The sequence below is a fragment of the Capsicum annuum genome, chromosome 4 (genome assembly GCF_002878395.1).
Source record: "Capsicum annuum cultivar UCD-10X-F1 chromosome 4, UCD10Xv1.1, whole genome shotgun sequence".
Lineage (NCBI taxonomy): Eukaryota > Viridiplantae > Streptophyta > Magnoliopsida > Solanales > Solanaceae > Capsicum > Capsicum annuum.
The window spans coordinates 86,479,086-86,496,595 of NC_061114.1; positions in this window are offsets into that span (position 1 = coordinate 86,479,086).

Below are 17,510 nucleotides of genomic sequence, written 5' to 3' on the forward strand. Positions count from 1 at the left end.
ATCTTCCTGCCAGACATTATGAATATTGATACTTTTAATCTGAGTTATCCTACCAGCAAGGTTTGACGAAAGAGCTTTCTATCAGAGAGGGTTAACTCACAGCTCTTTCTTACTCGTGGCACGGTATTATCATCCTTCCAACTGGGGTTATAGGTTGGACCCCAAATAATTTAGAGAAGGGGCATATCAGTTAGATTATTACCTCCCACAATCTTAGTTCCAGTCTCAGTCTTAGAATAGAACTCAGTTCAGTTCTACAGATTTAGGATTATTAGACATAGTCACTTAGCTCAATACGGAACTTAGTATAGTTCCACATTACTCAGAACTTTCAGATAGAGTCATTTAGATAATTAGTAACACAGTATTTGCAAACTCAGATATCGGTTATTAGTATTGCAATTCAGTACTCAGTATTAGCTAGATCTCAGTTACAGTCTATGTATTTATACATGTACTTTTACTCAGTCATACTCATGTTATTCAATTATTATTGTGCATGAATATGAACCCATGCATATCATCCTACCTTACTTAGCATACCAGTATATTCAAAGTACTGACGAATGCTTTTTTTGCGCTATGATGTCTTATATCATAGGTTCAGATGAACGAGCCCCAAAGCACCCTTAGCAGTTCAGATTTTCATCTTCCAGAGTAGTGGTGAGTCGTCATAGTTTGAAGACATGCTTATTATTTACAATACTTCTATTTTATTTTAGTAGATAGAGCTAGTTGGTGGCTTTTCCCATCAACTCCACAGTTCAGACAGTAAGAGGCTTTTTCAGACTAAAGTATTTTCAAACAGTTGTTCAGTTTTTCAGTACTTATATTAAGTTTGGGTATTTTAATACCGCATTTAGATTTATTTATAGATTTGAACCTTATGGAAAATATTTCCACCTAATTCTATATATTATTCAGTATTATTATTCAATTATTGTAGCTGGTACCAATCATGGGTTAGCTTGTGGTCCTTCGAGATTATAAGCACCGTGTAGCATCCAGAGTATAGATTTTGGGCGTTAAACTAATGAACAACGAAAATAAAATAAAGAAAAATAGGAGAACTTGGCCAGTAGGATAACCCAACTTGAGCTCTTGAAGAAGCATGTTATGGGTGCACCCACAAAAGTGGTAAACGTCGTAGTATCAAAATCTTATGAAGAGGCAAAGAAATTGGATGAATAAATCTGATACTTGGAAAACTACTCAAGGGATTCCGCCCCTCCTATCAAAGACAAGGTGAGAACCAAGGTGTGATGGATCGTGAGCGGGATCGAGATTGGAAAGATCATGAGCATGACTATGACCACTATGTCCCTCCTTATGATCGAGCTAAATCCAAGTAATCTAGTTCCGTTGACCTCAAAAAGTTCAAAATTGAGGATATGTTGGCAAGGATCTTGAGTAAGGTAGAAAGCACGGACAAGATGGTTTGTGATTTGAAGGGTGACTTCTCCCACCTATATCAAATGGTGGTGTCACATTCTGCCTCTATCAATTAATTAAAGACTCAAGTAGGGCAAATATTCACGTAATTAAATGCTATACCTAGAGGTGGACAACTGAGTGACATAATTGCTAACCTAAAAAATGATGCCCAAGTCCTAGAAATTGTCTCTAGGATTGGAAGATCTCTTGAGGAACCTCTTAGAGGAGACATGAGTGAGAATATTCCCAAGGCCAAAGTAAACGAGGTGACGCCTCAAAAGGAAGAGGTAAATAATGAGAAAAAGGTTAATGAAAGCAATGAGGAGGCAGTTGATGTGGAAAGGCCACAAGTGGACACAAGACCTGCCATCTAAGTTCCTCCCTAGTTCCTTCAACATTTCATAAAAAAGAGGAGAATGGAAAATTGAGGAAGTTCATGGCCAAACTTAGCAATCTATCGAGAAACTTCCCATTTCTTGAAGCTATCCAAGAGATCCACGCATATACTAAGTTGATAATAAACTTGATGTCGAAGAAAAAAAATTTTGAAGATGATACTATTGAGGTCACTCATAGACGTAGCGCTATAATGGAGAGTAATATTGCGGAAAAAAGATAACCCCAGAGCATTCACTATCCCTTGCACAATTGGGATGCATGAATTCACAAAAGCTCTATGTGACCTTGGTGCGAGCATCAACTTAATGCCTTTTGTAATATACAAAAAACTTGGTCTAGATACCCTAACGCCAACCTCTATGCGACTCTTGATGGTGGATCGGTCTACAAAAATACCGGTGGGTATATTATTTGACATCCTTATAAAACTAGACAAGTTTATTTTCCTGATGAATTTCATGGTATTGGATTGTGAAATGGACCAAGAGGTGCCTATCATCCTTGGTCATCCTTTCATAGCCACCAAAAGAGCCATTTTTGATCTAGCTATAGGTGAGATGAAATTTAGAGTGCAAGAGGATGAGGTCTTTTTCAAAAATTTTAAACCAAAGAAGCAAACTGTGGAGTTGCAAATAGTATCCGTGGAGGATGTTAAAAATGATTAAATGAATGAAGAGGGGTTCTAGGACCTCCCTTGAAAATAGAGAAAGAGATACGTCGTGCCACGATGATAACTAAGGCTCTAGGTGGGAGGCAACCCATAAATGTCATAAAAGTAGCTCGTATCCATTTTTGTTGTTATGTTATTGTAGGGTAGATGTTGGTTTGTGCATATGAATAACCCATGCATTAGCACTATGAAGTGTATCTGATAAGCTAAACAGGGGAGAAATATGGAAAATTGAGTAAACTGATGAACTGAGGAGAATAAGGGAGAAGAATTTCTCTCAGTTACAGCAGTCATAGTCCCCAACTACGATCACAATCATGCAAATGTCCGCAATTACAGTCCTTTGACCGTGGTCGCAGCCACTTCTACCATTTAACCCCTAGTTTCCCTCATTTTCCTCACTCTCTTTTAAGATTGTACTTTGTTATTTAGGCTAAATTTTGGTCAAGTTTGTGATCTCAAGTAGTATCCTTGCATTCTATTGCATCAAAACTCTGATAGGTAGCATGAATCCATGCTTTTACTTATGAAAATAGGCCATAGAAAGAATAATTAAGAAGGGCCTTAAATTTTGATTGTTATGCTTTCCATATTGTCATATTTGGTATTGGTTTGATATTTTCTACTTGATTAAGGTGTGCACACAAGTGAGGGAAATCATGAGTACTCAAATTTGTGCGAAATAGGTAGATCAGTGAGATATGCACACCATGTGTTTGATAAAATGCTCTAATTAACTTTCAATACTTATGTTTGCTTTTTAAAGGGCATTCGCACATTTGTGAGTATTGTTCTAATGATCTTCATATTCTTCAACATTTGAAGGGCCTAGGGAAAGTTCTACAGCCTCTTGATAGAGTTCCTTCTTCTTGGGTGTAAAGTGACGATGAGGCCCTAGATGAGTGGTCTGATCTTGAGAAAGAGGGTGGTGATGAAGAGTCCCACAGTGATACCATTCCTTGATACAGTTTTAGGGAGCACCCTTATCTCTTTTACCCTTGATTGTTCATACAGTGGGGACACTGCTATCTATTAAGTTGTGGTGTCTCCTTATTCTTATACATTTAATTTGGGCTTGTATTATATCCTTTTCTGCTCTTTTGGATAATTATCGCCTTCATTTTATTTGGGTTGTAATATTCAGGCACCTTGTTGGAGCCCCTATTTTCATGGATTAGTTATTTTGTTCGTAGTTTTCTATTTTAGTTTAAATTTCATTATTCAAGTTTTTGACTTCATGATCAGGTTTCTAACTATAGATGCAGGTAAAGTCTGAGTACCCGTGACATCCAGGCCATAGAATGCAAGGAAAGTCTAATTACCTGTGACATTGATAATTTGGGGTTGTATTAAGATCTATTGGTGAAGTCTGAGTAACCAGATGGTGGGTCGTTCATACTGTGAACTTCAATGTTTGAAAATAGCTTGGATGGTCGCCATGATTAGCAAATTATGTATGGTGCAGATGCAAAAGAAAACAACCCTCTCTGTCCGAAAATTTCTGAAAAATTATTTGAATGCATGGACGTGAGCGACTTTGTGATGAAATTTTTTCCCTCTTCCTATGACTTCAAAAGTTAACTTTGGAAAAATAATGAATACTCCATCTTTGTCTCGAGTGAGTGTACAATTGAATCCCCTTGATGACATTCGCATACCATGTGTGTAAGGTTAATTATCTCTTTCTCATATGTACTTGTATTGTCTAGAACTTTCCCCTTTAGTCTTTCAAAGCAAATTCTTGACTATGGTTGGTTGGTAAAAAGATCATAGGCCATCTTGTGATTTTTGAAGTCCACTTTAGCCTAAAGATCCTACCATACATAAGAGTTGCCCCTAGTCACCCTCTTTAAGCCTTTGGACTTTTCTTTGGCAAACGTATTACAAGTCGTGACCTTTCTATTCATACTCTCTTGAACCCTATCCTCCTTGAACTTGAGAATACAAATTGAAGCTAAAAGCCTAAGTTGGGGTGGTGGAAAGAGAATGAAGTATAGTTGGGCAACGAAGCCTTGATAAGGTTTCCATAATATTTAGAAAGTAAAGCTTTTTGGATTTGAATAAAGAAAAGATCCCATAAAGGAAAGAAAGGCTTTATCTATGCACAAAAATTATAGAACAAGAGAAAAAGTGGACAGTGGGAAGACCAACAAAAAGCAAAGAGTGGGGAAAATAGTAAAGTGAAAAGAAGTGGCAATAAGTGAAGCATGAAAGAGTGCGATGTGGAAGTTCAAGGAGGGTGTAGCCTCATATTCTGAAGTTGATCTCCTACCCTACCCTAAACCTACATTACAAGCTCATCAAGTGTTTTTTTATTCCCAACCAAGTGTATTCATTATAGTGGTGATTGAAAATTGGGGCAAGCCTATAGTATGGTACTTTTTAACATGGAAAATTTCTTGAGAGAATAAGTGGTTTCACTTAAAATTCCTTGTTGCATGATAGGTAGCTAGGTGTGTGAAATTCTCCTTTCTTATGAGGAGGCATGCGAACTAGTTGAGGTGGGTGATTTTGTCATCTTTCGCACAATGAGATAATTGGAAGTATTGCATGTTTGAAGTCATCATATGAGTCATTTCTATAGAGTTAGTAGTTGTTACATGGTTGCCCCTCAAAGTCTATTGCATCCTCCATTTTTCCATTTTATAATGAGGAGAGTTGTTAAATTCCTATTTGCCCATGTGTAAAAAGCTTTTTGTGGAAGCAATCTAGTTTGAGTCTTCATAATCATTAAGTAGTAGAGAGAGGGCATATATTGAAATTGTCTCATAGTGAGTGGTAGTGTTGCTTGAGGACAAGCAAGGTCTTAAGTTGGGGGTGTTGATGAGTAGTGAGGTTACCACTTATTCACACTCATTTTTCATGCATATTACCCTGTTTTGAATGAATAAATGAGAAAAAGTCTATGGATAAATGAACTAATATCTTCTCTTTGTAGGAATTAAGTTGAGGAAACCAAAAGATGTGGCTTGGAGCTGAAAATGATTAAAAAAAAAAGGAAAGAAAGAGTGCAGTTGAAGACCTGGACTACATCAGTATCGGTTACCATAGCCACGGTCCTTTATCTGCGGTTGCAGTCAGTGAAGAAGGTCTGAGAACACAGTCATGGTACACAATCGTGGTCGCATGGTCGTTGTTGCTGACAGCCGTGAGCTATCGCAGTTAAGGACTTCCTTGTCATACAAGGAAGTCTCAGTGGGGATTTTAGATTGGTAAGTCCTTATGATGCGGACTAAAGATGTGGCATCGATAAATTTTCTATGAAGGAACCAAAATCATAAAGAAGCTAGTTGGGAAGTCGAAGAGGACATAAAGTCCAAATACCCATTATTATTTCCTTCTTCAGATAATCATGCTTGAGGTATGTGTATTCCTTAATATTATTGTTTTCTGTCTTTGTTAAAGGGAAGTGTGGATGTGTTATGAGTCAAACCATGCTAATAAAAGCCTTGTCCTATCATTCGAGGATGAATAATCCTAAGGGGGGAGAATGTAACACCCCAAGTTTTCGGTCCTTGGAAATTTCTAAAAGTTTATCCTCACTATCCTGACTACAACTTATCATATGAGTCGTAGGGAGTCTTGATGAGTTATTGGACCTAAATTTCTCATGACCCAATTCACGATTCATGATGGCACCTACTAAAACCCACCAGTAGGTAAGCCAACACTGTAACTTGGAGCTAAGGCAATGGCTTACTTCACTAGAGATGCTCGACAAGGGCCAAAATAGATGAACACAATCATAAACACCAGTGTTCCACAAATATAAGAAAATACGGATACCAATCCACCGACCTAGTAATATCAGTACAAAAGCATCTAAGTACGACAATAGAAAATACAACCTAAAAGTCTAAATAGTCTATACTTTTTTCTTGAATACGAAAGACTGAATAAATATACGAGGGAAATGGGTGTGTCAAAACTCTATGAGCTAACCCTATCTCCGTAAGATCAATATTGCACGATATCAACCCAGCGGTGGCTGATGAGTAGTGATTTTACCACTCACTCTCACTAAATATTAGTGCACATTACCTTGTAAATGTATGAATGAGACATATTGGTGATAAAATACACTAATATCCACTCTTTGTAGGTATAGATTTGAGGAGATCAAAAGATGTGGATAGGAGCTGAAAATGATCAAAACAGAACAAGAAAAATGTAGATAAAGACTTAGAGCAGCAAGGCCTCAGGTACCGCATCTCAGTTTGCTGATTGTGATTGTGGTAGTCAAGTAAAATTCATCCAACCATGATTGCGGAAGTTACTCATGATCACATAACCACAAAAGCAGCCAGATTCGCGTGATTGTAGCATAGTAGAAGAGATCAGCCTAAGGGAAAAATCAAAAATTCATGTGGTTGACCTAATTTTAACATAATGACTCAAACCCTATCATGTATCATGTTCCATCTTCCCTAATTTTTAGGTTTTAGCTCTTAACTCCATAGCCTCCATTTTAGAGAAGAAAATACTATGTAAATTTTGGGTGAAGAATACATTGGAGACTTTCTAGTTGATGATTTGCTCACTATCATTGTTTATATTGTGGGAGATCCAAGTTTGAAATAACATTCGCTTAAATCTTTAATAATTCATTTCAATGAAGATTATGGGTATATCTATGGTTATTTATCATATGTGTAGCTAAATCTCCCTCTTGGGGTTATGTGTGAATAGGGGTTAAAGTTTGTGTGGGTAGTTATTGTTAGCATCTATTTGGTAATTCATGTTTATGGGTTTTATCATTGTTATGCTAATTTGTTTAGGATTTGATGGGTGAAAGCCCCAAATACCTACATAGGTTTGAGGAGTGAAAGCTCCAAGCTCTACAAATATCAAGGACATCTTAGAAAGAAGGGTTTTGGGTGAAGTGTAGGAATCCATATCATACTTGAAAAAGGGATGTGGAAACCAAAGCAATGATAGACAATTATGAGTGTAGTTTTCAAAATTTTCACTATCCTAGACATAAAGGTGAATGTGAGTTGACAATACCATGGGTATCATCCTAGAAATAGGGATGCCTAGATTGATATTGTGGTTACAAATTATTAAACATGCCTATTATGTATTCGAAAGAACCAATGGGTGAAAGTTTGGTGTTCTGTTGAAAAACTAGCATCAAAATCCATAACCAAACCTACCCATATTTGTCTTACTAATTGATGCCAATTGCTAACACCCACATACCACTTCCTTAGTAATGCATAATCCTAAGATCCGTGCATAATTGTTAAACTCTAATTATTTGTAACCCCAAATTTATACTAGAAAATCCCAAAAAGAAATACTAGTGTAGGAATCTATCTGCCCTTATTTTATCCTTTTATACCATTTGTTTGAATTTAACTTGTATCTATCATTTCGAATTAATTTGATCACTACTCACATTATTCCTCGTAGATTCGACCCCGACTCCAAAGTTGGGTAAATATATTGATGATGATCGTTTTGCACTTAATTTAATGTGTAAGTTGAGTGTTATCAAAAATAGCATCATTACCGAGGAATAGTTTGGCGTATTAAGTTAGTTTGGAATTTTAGTTACTTGCTTGAATTCAAGTTTGTATATATGTGTTTTTATTATATTTGTAGGTAGATTTTATTTTATTTTTCTTTTTCTCTATGGCATCTTCACCAAGTGTGAGTTGGATAGTTAGAAGTCCTATCTTAACAACCCATGTCCATATTATGATGGACCACACTTCTGGAGAGATTGTAACTATGCTCCTCGGAGAGAGACGGAATCACCATCTCGACCCTATAAAGAGTATGGTTGCTTTTTGTGTGGACGTCGCAATGGATATTGGGATGATTGTCCAAATGCCCCCTCCCCCTATTATACTAACCAAATTGCTATTTCTTCTTATGAGATTAATAGGTCTTATGATGAGAAGAAGGAAGAGCAACACACCGAGTCCAATAGTTGTGACCCAAGGTTATTAGCTATTTTGGATCGGGTAGATGCAATAGGGAAAAATATAGAATACATACATTAAGAATGGACAAGTGTCAAGAAGGAAGTAAAATCCAAAGAAGAAAAGCTTGAAACAATCCCTACCATGCCCATTCCTCGAGAGGAGATTTGTCAAGAAGAGAAACCAATCTATGAGGACAAGCTTAGTAGCAAAGATTCCTCGATGACTTCCCAATTGTCCGACTCATATAAGGAAGAAAAATCCAAAATAAAAGAAATAATACTAGAGTCAAGAGAAGAATCATAAAAGATCTCTTATAATGACTCTAGTTTATTTAGGGGTGAAGATTCTTCAAAGGAGGCTAACCCGAAATTAAGTGTTAGACCTTATTCAACGCACTTTTTAACCTTATGCTTAGAGTATGTAATGAGGAACCATCCCTTTGTTCAAATGGAGGATTTTGGGGAGGAGGAGTACGACTCTTATATTTTGGAATTTGGCATTCCAAAGGAGCATATGGAACCCCATCCATCAATGGTCAAGAAACTCAACTTCCAATGTACAAAGAATGGTCTATTGACATGCTCACTTTTGTCCAAAGAACCAATTCGGAAAGTTAATGTCAAATTGGGTAAAAGTTCCAGTCTACCAAATGGCGAGATAAAAACTTGATTGCCATGTCCTCGCCTCTTCCAAGCCTCATCTTGGAAGATCTGAATCTTTTGTGCCTCTGTCGCTCATTGCATTTTAAAATAAAGTTAGGATAGAAATTCAGATCTTCTAAATGGAGACACAAGAGAAGAGGTAGAGGTGTCGTGCCCCAACATTAAACAAAGCCTAAATGGGAGGCAACCCATCATGCCATGAAAAGTGGAAAGTATCCTTTTTATTCATGAATGATAGAGTAGAATTAATCTTTATTTTTGTGCATGCATAATCCATGAGATTTTAGTGCTAAAGGAAATTTTGATCGAATTTGAAAGAGAAACATGTGAAATTGGCAAGTTTGGATTGAGTAGGAAATGCAAAAAGTTGTTTGGTCTCAGTCACCACGACCGCGGTCTGTGCCACCACGATCACGAAGGCCACGTGACCGCAATAATGTTCAATTCAGTTTAAAAAAACCATTCGACTTCCCATTTCCCCCTCACCCTTTCTTCAATTTCTCTTAAAAATTCTATTCAATTTGTGGCATTACATAGCATATTCAAGCATCAAATCTCCCCCTTACGTCATCGAATCTAGTAAGTTGTCTTAACTCTCTTGATTTGGATACGATTATATGCTAAGCACTTGTAATATAGAAAAGATCTAAAATAGTGTTTTCATTCCTAACTACATGCTTAGCTGTAATAATTTTTTTGATTAGCTATTATGGTTGCTGTACACGCGGGAAGTCATGAGTACCCAAATTTATGTTTTGAATGGTCAAAGCAATCGTGTGTACCATATGTTCAATAGAATGCCCCAAAGAGTTCAATCCTAATTCATTCAAGTTTAGGGGTTGTAATCACACATTTTAAGCTTTAATACATTGTTGATAATGTAGTCATGCCTAGTTGAAATAAGGAATTAGGGTTTAAAATTGCATTTCAAAGTAATGTGCAGAAAGTGTTAAATCAGTCTCAAGTACGGTGATCGTGGGCCTGATGACCATGGCCATGGATAACACTCCACAATCGCTATACCTGAGGGCAGTTATTGGCAGACGTCAAAAATTTTGCACATCCCTCACTAGCCCTATAACCTTCATAACACTACTACATGAGCTAAGCTATTTAATTTAGCATATTTTTGATATGATAATACTAACATTGTCCTAAGAACATTATCTACAGGTTCTTAGCCTCAAAAATGGGAGATTTGATAATACTCAATTCATGGTCGCGACACCTACTACGATGATTATCATAGGACTAAGCTACTCCCTGAAATGGGTATTAGATTAGACAAGGTGGAGGAGAAGCTCCCAGAATTCTATACCAGACTCACTAGGACCTGATGGATGTGTTTTTCTCCAAAACCCTGCTATGCTAATGAGCAGTGGGTGAGTGAGTTCTATGCAAACCTCATCTTTGATTGTCTTACAAACCCAGTGATGATAATTTGGGGAAAGTAGGTAAACTTTAGATCAGAGTAGGTTAATGCCATGTATGGGCTCCTACAAGCTGAAACAGGGCAGTTCTAGGCAAGATCATGTGAGACATAGACCTAGATGGACAACATTTTATGTCCTGAAAAAATAGTTCCCTGGTCCATCACCAAGAGAGATATTTCGATGAAGGACTTCACTGCAGAAGCTAGGCAATAGTTGAACTCATATGTAGTCAAGTATCGTCATGCACCCATATGACCATTGTCACAAATTTGAGAGCTCAAATGGTGTTTTGCATCCTATCTAGCATCCCACTCAATATGGGTGATATTGTGCTTTCAGAGTGGAGGTATTTACAATCTCATGGAGGTATGCACCTTCTTCTTCTTTCCCTTATCACTGAGCTTTGCAAGAGGGAAGGAGTGGATGAGTATGCTGCAGATACTTGGGTATGCCTAGGATCTCTCATCTGTCCACTCAAATTTAGAGGTGAGGGTTCCCTATGCTAGAGTAAGAAAAAGAAAGTAGGCACAGGAAAATCAGTCCAAGAGGGCATAGATTCTTGTAGACCTTAGTCAGCCAACCCCCTCGATGATATCTTAGGTCAAATAAGAGAGGTTAGGGAGCTAATGTCTAGATTACCTCAGGGACCAGGAGAGCCATCCACCACTCACCACTCATATGCAACTCGTTCAGATTATGACATATATCATGAGGAGCAGAAGAGGCAGGGAGCCAATGTTGCCAGTTTAGAGAAAGCCTACTCAGCCTCGATGAGATCACACAGGAACTTCAAGGAGTCACACGAGATGATGAAGAGAGAGAAGAAAAGAGATAAATTTATCAAGAAGTTGTGTAATGGGGTAAAGGGCATGTTTAAGGTACTTAAACCCAATGACCTACTACCTTCAATGAGGTTGGATAGTGAAGATGAGGCCTGTAATACCTAGAATCTAGTACCCGGAATGCTACACGGTGCTCATGACCCTGAAGGACCACAAGCTAACCCATGACTTATATATGTTCCTGAACACTGCATAATATACTGTATAATGCGAAAATAAAGGTTGTCAGGCCATAAGGTTCAAAACTGAGACACAATATCTGATAAAATATAAAATCTGGGTAGGGTATCAAATACCCAAAACAACTGAAATAACTGTCTGAACATGCTAGTCTGAAACGCCTCTAACTGACTGAACTGTCTGAATAAGGAGTTGATAGGACATGTCCCCAACTAAGTCCAACTACTGAAATAAATTAATTAATGAGATAATAAAGTAATGTTCATGTCCTTGAAGGATGAGGAATCACTGCTAACTCTGAATGCTGAGACTAAAATGCTACTGATGCTCTGGAGCTCGTTCTTCTGAACCTATGGTATAAAACACCATAGAGTAAATGCATTAGTACATTTGAATGTACTGGTAAGCATATGAGGTAGGCTGAATGCACAGGGTTCACATGCATGAACTATACTAACTGACTAAATAACATGAAAGTGAGAATACATGCATGAATACACAATAACTATAAATGAGTTTGTGATAACATGATTACTGAATTTGAGTACTAATAAAGTGAGATACTGATAACTGTATAACTGAAATAACTAATACTGAGTAACTGTATCTGAAAGTCTAGTTTCTAAGGAAACTAATTGAGTTTTGTACAGTTTTGAGTTGATCCTATCTGACAGTCCTAAATTCTGTAGAACTATCTGAGTTCTATTCCTGAGATTGAATGACTGGACCTGACAGTCCTGATCTGTAATTGAAACTGTGGGAAGTATTCATCTAATCGACATGCCCTAATAGGCTATTATAGCTCAGTTGGGGTCCAATCTGTAGCCCCAATTAGAAGGGTGTCAATACCGTACCACTAGTAAGGACAATCTGTGAGTAACCCTCATATAACAAGTAACTCTAGTAAGAAAGGTGGGAACCCTCATGTAACAGGTTAAGACACCTCATCTACCTTCATATAATAGGCTGTGAAATCTCAACCTACGCTGGCTACATAGTTCTAGAATGCAAGGATTGCTACTAAGAATCACACCCTCATATAACATGAGGGTTCCCATCTTGGGTTCACTCGGTGCTAATTTCTACTTCTATCTGAATAAACACTGAACATGATTAATTGAACTAACTAGAATAAGTTAACTAAGTTCTGTTGACTGGCAGAATACTACTGACATTACTGAAGTCCTGAGATCTCTGAGATTACTGGAATTACTAAGTTTACTGAGTTTACTGAGTTTTTCTGAGTCATGAGACTAACTGAATTCTATGGATCATGGCTTGACTAAGAGTATCTTGAAAACATGACACTGATTCTAGGCACACAGCTAAATTTTTGGGTACAAGTACCCCTAGGACTCGATAGAAGGAAACTAACAAAGCATGACTTTCTTGAATACATGACCAATATCACAATCCATAATACAATAAGTTAGAGATTTCATTAGGTACAAGTTCTAAAGCACCACAATGGCTACACATATATCCATAATTCATTTACTAAGACATTCCAACAAACACTTGACATGCATAAACTCGTACATGAATGGGGATTTCATATTATCATACTAGTATGGCACTTTTGATTCATATAGGCATTTAATCAAATACATGGGGAGCATTCTTTGGTTATACAATCATCAACACATCTAATAATCAAGGATACATCAATAAACATGTAAATTTAAGGGTTTATCATGATTATTGTGTAAATCACCACAACCTAGGGTCAATCATTGGAATATGTAATTTAAAACATAAATCAAAACCCAACAACAACATGGACATGAACTTCAATTCAATTTAAATCATGAACATTCATAAATACATAAATCTTGCATTTTGAAAAGAGATTCTTGAGCTTTATGGGTGAAAGGGACCCATAAATCAACACATGACATACCTGGTGGATGATTTCTTGAAGATTGGTGGAGGAAATCTTGAATTCTTGACTTGGAATTAGACACCTAAGGTTTCTTGCTCTTGGTGATTGATCTTTGAGAGAAACCCTAATTGGATGTTGTGAATGAATGATGAAATTATGAGCTATGGTTGGGTTAAAACGGGTGGAAAAAGACCCAAATACCATTTTAAAAGTGGCTTAAAAATCACTGAACGGGATTTGAGATGGCTCATGTGATGGTTCATCACTGGATCGATGGTCCATCGTTCTGACCATCGCACCTGAGAAAAAATAGGGGCTCACTGCCTTAGTAATGATGGCTTAGGCGATGGCCCATCGCAAGCTCGAAGGTCCATCAACCTGCCCGTCACACCTTAGACATAAGATTGACTTACTACCTTAGCTGCGATGGTCTAGGTAAATACTAATAGCTCTCAGTAAAACATCCATAACTTTTTACTCCGATATCAGATTTGGACGAAATTGGTATCGTTGGAAAGCTAATTCAATTTCCCACATGATAAAGAGTCGAAATTAGGTAAATTATATCTGATTTAAACATTCACAATTTAGGAAGTCATCATTAAATCTTCTGGAGACTAGATTTATATTAAATAAAATTTGGGTTATTACAATATCACCTCTTTGGGAACATTCATCCTCGAATGGGGTTGACTGAAAGGGGAGAACGAAAGACTAAAGCACATCCTGAACATGAATGACTGAAACATGACTCCATGACTAACATGACTGATAAACTGAATATATATATCATATTAAACATGCATATCTAATGCATGAGTAACCAATTCATGAACGCATGACTGAGTATACAATGGTATTTAATACTAAATTTATAATGGAATTCATAACATGACATGGTTACCAAGCTTGTAACTGAAACCTGAACATAAAATTAAAAAACTTAAGGAGAACTGCTACCTTGAGCTAGATCTGAGTTTGTGGAGAAGAGGTAACGATACTTGGTCCGCGTGTATATTTTACTTACCAAGTAGCTCCCTCAACTTACTGATTTCGCCAAAGAACTTTGACTAGGGGGACTTCTTTATTCCTCAGTCTAGGAGTCTAGTAGTCAATAATTTCAACTGGAACCTCTTCATAAGAGAGGCTTCTCTGAATATCTATGCTCTAAATAGGGACTACAATTGCCGGTTCACCTATGTACTTCTTAAACAGAGAGACATAGAAGACTGGATGAAGTGGGGCTAGATCTGAAGTAAATTCAAGCTCATAAGCTACCTTGCCAAAATGATTGAGAATTTTAAAGGGACCGACATATCGGGGACTGAGCTTTCCTTTCTTATTGAACCGCCTCATTCCCTTTATGGGAGATATTTCAAGTACACAAAATCACCAATCTCAAACTGGAGATCCTTTCTGCGCACATCTACAAAAGACTTCTGTTGGCTCTTAGTAGCAAGGAGTCTTTCTATGATCAACTAAACTTTTTCTAAGGCATCAAATACTAAGTCAGGCCCTATAACCAAGGCCTCACTAACTTTGAACCAACTGACTGGAGTTCTGCATCTCCTACGATAAAGAGCTTTAAATGGAGCCATCTACATACTGGAATAATAGCTATTGTTATATATAAACTCAATCAAAGGCAAGTGGTCATCCCAACTACCCTTGACATTAATTCCATACGCTCGCAGCATATCTTCTAAAGTCTGAATGGTCTTTTCTACTTGACCATCTGTCTGAGGATGAAAGGTTATACTGAGATGAACTTGGGTACCAAGACTCTTTTGGAATGCTTTCTAGAAGTGAGAGGTGAACTAGGTACCTCTGTCTGAGATATTGGATAACGAAACTCTGTACAATCTGACCAACTCTGTGATATAGAGTTTGGCATAATCCTCGGCTGAATAAGAGGTATGGAAGGGAAGAAAATGAGATGATTTGGTAATCCTATCTACAATGACCCAAACTGAATCATGTTAATGACGGGTACGAGGTAAACCCATCACGAAGTGAATTCACCTTTTCCCACTTCCAAGTAGGAATACTGAACTCCTGGATGGACCCACTAGGCTTCTGATGCTCTAACTTAACCTGCTGACATGTAGAGAACTTAGCCACAAACTTTACCACATCTCTCTTCATCCCATTTCACCAATAGATTTCTTACAAGTCGTGGTACATCTTTATGGCCCCTGGATAAATAGAGTAACGTGCACCATGCGCTTCTGTAACAATTCACGGCCTTAAGTTGTCTACACCTGGAACACATAAATAACCCTGACAACATAAAACACCATCTCTTTCTTTGGAGAAAACCTCTACTTTCTAATCCTTAACTAACTCTTTTAACTTGACAAGGCTGGGATCTCTATCTTGCTTTTCTTTCACCTCAAAAACTAGAGATGATTCTGAACTACTCTGAACTCATATATCACTCTCTTCTGTATCGACTAGGAAAATACCTAGTCTGGCAAGCTGATGGACTTATTAAGCTAACTTCTTCTTACTATCCTTAACATGAGCAACAATACCCATAGACAGTTTACTAATACTGTCGGTCACTATATTGGCCTTGCCTAGATGATAAAGGAAGCTTATGTCATAGTCTTTCAAAAGCTCTAACCACCTTCTCTGGAGGAGGTTAAGATCTTTTTGAGAGAAGACATACTGAAGGATTTTATGATCTGTGAACACATCTACATAAACTCCGTATAGATAATGCCTACAAATCTTTAAGGCAAATACTACGGCTTCTAACTCAAGATCATGAGTTGGATAATTTCTCTCATGGGGTTTAAGCTTTCTGGAGGCATAGGCTATGAACTTACCATGTTGCATAAGGACACAACCCAAACCTACTATGGATGTATCACAATACACTACAAACCCATCTGGACCATCTGGAAGAGTCAAAACTAGAGCTGAGGTGAGTCGAGTCTTCAACTCCTGAAAACTCTTCTTGCAAGGATCTTACCACTGAAACTTGACTTTTTTCTAAGTCAATCTAGACATAGGGGATGCAATAAAAGAAAATCCCTCAACAAACCATCTGTAATAGCCAGCCAAAAACAAGAAACTCCTGATATTTGATAGAGATACAAGAAGAGGCCAGTTTCTTTCTACTTTGGTCTTTTAAAGATCAACTCTAATGTCATCACCGAAAATGATATGGCCAAGGAATCCTACTAATATTAGCTAAATCTCACACTTACTTAATTTGGCGAATAGTTGATGATCTTTGAAAGTTTGAAGCATGATTCTGAGATGGTCTGCATGACACGCTCACTGCGGGAATAGACAAGAATGTCATCTATGAAGACACGGTTCATCAAGTCCATGAAAAAGGCTGGGGAATTGGTATGACCAAAGGATATGACCAAGAATTTGAATTGACCATACCGAGTACTAAAGCTATTTTCGGAATGTCACATTCTCTGACTCTAAGATGATGATAGCCTGATCTGAGGTCTATCTTTGAGAAACAACTAGCACCCTAAAGTTGTTCAAACAAGTCATCGATTCTGGAAAGTGGATACTTATTCTTGACTGTGACTTTATTGAGCTGATGGTAATCAATGCACATTCTGAGAGAACCATTTTCTTGCGTACGAATAAGATTGGTGCGCCTTACGAGGACACACTTGGTTTGAGAGAACCATCTTTATGCTGGTGCCATTCTATATGGAGAAATAAATATAGGTTGAGTATGTGGAAGAAGATCAATGCCGAAGTCTATTTCCCTTTCGAGAGGAATTCCTGAAAGACATTTGGGAAAGACATCTGAATATTCATTCATGACTGGGTTTGATTCAAGACTGGTAGTTTTGGAACTAGAGTCCTTAACTCGAACAAGATGATAAACACATCCCTTAGATATCATTCCATGCTCGAAGGTAGGAAATAAACTGACCCCTAGAAGCCGAAGTGCTACCCCTCCACTATAGGATAGGTTCATTTGGAAACTGAAAATGGACTATTCTATTTCTGTAGTCGACTGTGGCATATAAGGAATGAAGCCAATCCATGCTGAGAATGACATCAAAATCAGTCTTCTCCAATTTGAATAAATCTA